Source organism: Bubalus kerabau, chromosome 17, assembly GCF_029407905.1.
Source record: "Bubalus kerabau isolate K-KA32 ecotype Philippines breed swamp buffalo chromosome 17, PCC_UOA_SB_1v2, whole genome shotgun sequence".
Classification (NCBI taxonomy): Eukaryota; Metazoa; Chordata; class Mammalia; order Artiodactyla; family Bovidae; genus Bubalus; species Bubalus kerabau.
Genome location: NC_073640.1, coordinates 19,583,584 through 19,587,877, shown reverse-complemented (window position 1 = coordinate 19,587,877; position 4,294 = coordinate 19,583,584). Strand labels below are relative to the sequence as shown.

At 44.0% G+C, this 4,294-nt stretch overlaps 1 long non-coding RNA gene across 1 annotated transcript; it reads left to right on the top strand.

Moving 5' to 3' along the window:
* Positions 1–822: 822 nt before the first annotated feature.
* On the top strand, positions 823–2,511 carry LOC129631067 (uncharacterized). Its single transcript, XR_008703879.1, has 3 exons — positions 823–943; positions 1,240–1,409; positions 2,181–2,511. It is a non-coding gene; the product is annotated as an uncharacterized LOC129631067 (long non-coding RNA).
* Positions 2,512–4,294: the final 1,783 nt, after the last annotated feature.

Below are 4,294 nucleotides of genomic sequence, written 5' to 3'. Positions count from 1 at the left end.
AGTCTTTAGCTCAAGAATATATTCAATGGTGGATCAGAAAGAAGACTAAAAAAGTAGGGCACGGGCTGGGTTGAAATGTCCTTATGTTGTTGTTGTTCAGTCACCAAGTCGTGTCTGACTCTTCGTGACCCCATGGACTGCGGCATGCCGGGCCTCCCTGGCTCCCACCATCTTCTGGAGTCTGCCCAAGGTCACGTCCACTGAATCGGTGATGCCGCCCAACCATCTCCTCCTCTGTTGCTCTCTTCTCCTTCTGCCTTCAATCTTTCCCAGCATCAAAGTCTTTGCCAGTGAGTTGACTCTTCCCATCAGGTGGCCAAAGTATCGGCACTTCAGCTTCAGCATCAGTCCTCCCAATGCGTATTCAAGATCGATTCCCTTTAGGATGGACTGGTTTTATCTCCTTGCAGTCCAAGGGACTCTCAAGAGTCTTCTCCAGCACCACAGTTCAAAAGCATCATTTCTTCAGCACTCTGCCTTCTTTTATGGTCCAACTCTCATGTCCGTACATGACTGCTGGAAATACCACAGCCTTGATTATGTTACACAACAGATTTCTAGAACTTATTCATTGTGTTTAACTGAAACTTTCTACCAGTTGAACATAGTTAACACTACTGTATTATGCTAAAAATTTTTTAATGTGTTAAGAGGGTAGTTGTTTGTTGCTGTTGCTGTATTCAGTCATGTCTGACTCTTTGGGACCCCACAGACTGTAGCCCACCAGGCTGCTCTGTCCATGGGATCTCCCAGGCAAGAATACTGGAGTGGGTTGCCATTTCCTCCTCCAGGGGATCTTCAAGACCCAGGGATCAAGCCCACATCTCCTGCCTTGCAGTCAGATTCTTTACCACTGAGCCACGGGGTAAGAGGGTGGACCTCACATTAAATATTTTTACCTCAGACATACAAAAGGACGCAAGAAAATTTTTGGAGGTGACAGGTATGTCTGCTACCTTGATTGTGGTGATGGTTTCATGTGTGTATGCTTATGTCCAAACTTACCAAGTTGTGTATGTATATGCATATGTGTATATGTGTATGTAAATGTATATGATTATGTGTAAAATTATACACAATGATTGTGTGTAACTTTTTGTATACAATTTATATCAATGAAGCTATTAAAACAAAACATAAAGAAAGGAAAATGCACTTGGCTTCAAGCTAAGGTGTTTGGTTTTTATTCTGAGCAGAGGAGTCTCAAGAGGTAGAGACTTGTTATTTTTGTTCTTTTAGGTTTGACTTTATGATGTAATGAAACGTACACTGGAGTGGAATGGAGAGATGGAGTATTTAGAAGACTGTGTTTCCTCAGGAATAAAAACCTGGACCAAGATAAAGGCTATGTAGAGAGAGGAAGACAGAGAGATGCCTAGAAGAGTCAGCGGGCCCTAATGACTAAAAGGGTATGAGTTACTGACTTGTGTGACTGATCGAATGGTGGGCGCTCTTAACCAAACAAGACGACACCAAGCCTGACATAGTAAGAGCTGAAGGGAGGCAGCAAGGATTGGGCCTGAAGTTAAATTGTAACTCAGTCACTTGCTAATCAAATGAACTTAGACTCTGTGAGATTTAGTTACCTCATCTGATAGTAGGGCTCATACTATCTGCCTTGCATGTTAGTTGGGAAGACTACCAATGATTATATACTGGCTACTAGAGGGCCTTGCACAGAGTGATATAGCTCATTTGGTGCCATTGTTTTTAGTAGTATTATGAAACAGGAGAAAATGTTTGGAGGGGTGAGGCTATATAATGAGTTGAGTCTTAAATGTTATATTTGCAAGATTTCTCAGTAGGAACATTCAGTAAGCAGTAGATAATATGAATCCAGTGGTAAAGTTAGGGTCTGAAATAAAGATAGGAAGGTCATCTGCATAAAGTCACAATTGAACCTCATGGACGTAGATAAGATTGCCCAGAGAAAGTACATAGAATAAAGAGAAAGGATGTTCAAGAATGGGTTTAGGTTTTGTATCAGTCAAGACTCTGGTTCCAAAAGACAGAACCCCAGTTCAATTGGATTAAGAAAAAAATGGAGAAGGGAGGAATGTTTACTGACTCCTGTAACCAAAGGTACAAGGGAAGGCCCAAATGGCCTCATTCATGGCTGCGTGGTTGATCCTGGGTGCTCAGAGATCACATGAGGATTCTTCCTTCTGCCTTCCTTCCAGATCTCTTCATTCTCATGCATGCTCTCCCTGTGTCGTGACAAAGATGACCCTGAGGACTTACTCTATTTGCTTAGAAATACAACAGAAGAGGACTATATCTTTTTCCTCACTCACAGAAAAAGGACCAAGATTACTTCTCATCTGTTCGCTGGCTTTGGACCCATTCCTGAGACAATCACTATGACTTTGTCTGAGCCTGGGTCACGTGACCACCCCTAGCCCTGAGGAGTGGACTCAGACCTATCCAAACATGAAATGAAAGAAGAGCAGCGTGTATTTCCAAAGAAAAATTGGAGGTGCTGTTAGTCCACTAAAACTGAAGTCCACAGGTCAAATCCCTCCTTCCTGAAACCCATTTTGTAAATAAAGTTTTATTAGAACACAGCCATATGTGCTTATGCATTGCCTATGGCTGCTTTTGAGCTATAAAAACAGAGCTGAAAAGTTGGTCAATCCTTGCATGAGAATCTAAGGCCCAGGGACTTTTGTCTGTTGTATTCACTGTTGCATCTTTAAGGTTGGAAGAGTATCTGACAGACAGTGTAGGCATTTAATGAACATGACAGAATAAATGGATGAAAGGGAAGAGGTGACTGGCTTTGTACAAAGAGTGGATGCCCACCACCAAACCACAGATAGCATCAGCAAAATGATGCGTGCCAAGACAGCATCACCAAGGGTGACCTGAGTATGAGGAAGAACAGCTGATGTCTCAGGAGCTCCACGAGCAGCACAGCTCAGAGAGGCAGGTGAGCTGCAGGAAGGGCTGGAGGAGATTCTTGGGTCTGCATGGGGAGAGGGTGTGCAACGTGGTACTCTTGCTGTTGTTTCGTGGCTAGATCGCACCTGACTCTTTGGGACTCCATGGACTGTAACCTGCCAGGTTCCTCTGTCCATGGGATTTCCCAGGCAAGAATACTGGAGTGGGTTGCCTTTTCCTTCTCCAGGGGATCTTGCCAACCCAGGAACTGAACCCACATCTCCTGCCTTGCAGGCAGATTCTTTACCACTGAGCCACCAGGGAAGCCCACTCCACATGGTGCCCTTCCCCAAAGCTGCTTTAGCAAGGCAGCCAGCTGAAGGTGGATGGACAGGTGGAAACAGTTCATGTGTGTCATATTTTGAGATTTGGGAGGAGCTTAGAAATATTCAATAACCCCAAGTCACCCACAGAAAGCTGAGAGCAGGCCTTGCAAGAAGGAGGCTCATGTTCTTAAACTGCCTGGATCCCTTGGGAAGGTTTCCTTCTCTCCTGGTCTTGGCTTAGAAGTTAATCCCTGAATTCCCAGCCTTCCTGCTCTGACATCCATCCTCCAAACAACTGAGAAGCAAGCCATACCAAGTCCAAGACCACACATGGCTGGAAGGATCTGCCATCCACTTACTGTCTAACTCATATTTCTCTCCAAGATCCAGAGCTCCAGACTTTTCCTCATGGGTTAAACATCTTCTGAGACTTTGAAATAAGCCCTAGAGGAATTGCCCTCTGTGCACTGTTTTAATTTCAAGCAGAAAGTATAAGGGCTGTTTATTCTTATCTTTTTTTTTTTTTTTTTTGAGCTTAATTCAAAGACCCCTTCTGCTAACTTCATTGGAGTATACTAATTGATGTCAAAATCAACCAACTCAGTTTCAGTTGCATTTGAATCCATTTAAACTTCAGGGTCCATTAAAGGCAGGATCAAGAGTTCCATTCCCCCAAGCATCAGTTCCCTCCCAGAAGAACTCTCCTCATGCTGGGTTCTCTGTGCAGAGTCTGAAGTGAGCTAAATTTAGTGAAGGAAGCATTCAGTAGAGCCTCAGCCCCCAGTAGGCGTCCACAGATCCATTTCTCCTCCCTTCCCAGCCCCTCCAAAATGGGCCTGGGAGCAGCCTAGTATTTCCACAGCCTCTGATTCCAGGAAGGGGGATTGTGAAGGGATTAACTACTTAAATTCCCGTAAGAAAAAGTAGTCTTTGCATCAATTCATCACCCGGGTTAGGGATCCAAAGACTCCCCTGGGATGCTGTTTGAATAAGCATCTGCGTTTAGGTTTTCTTTAAGAAAAGTTGTTTAAACTGTCATCCAAGGTAGAAGTTTGAGGTTTTATGAAGTCATTTCCTGGGAAAAGAGA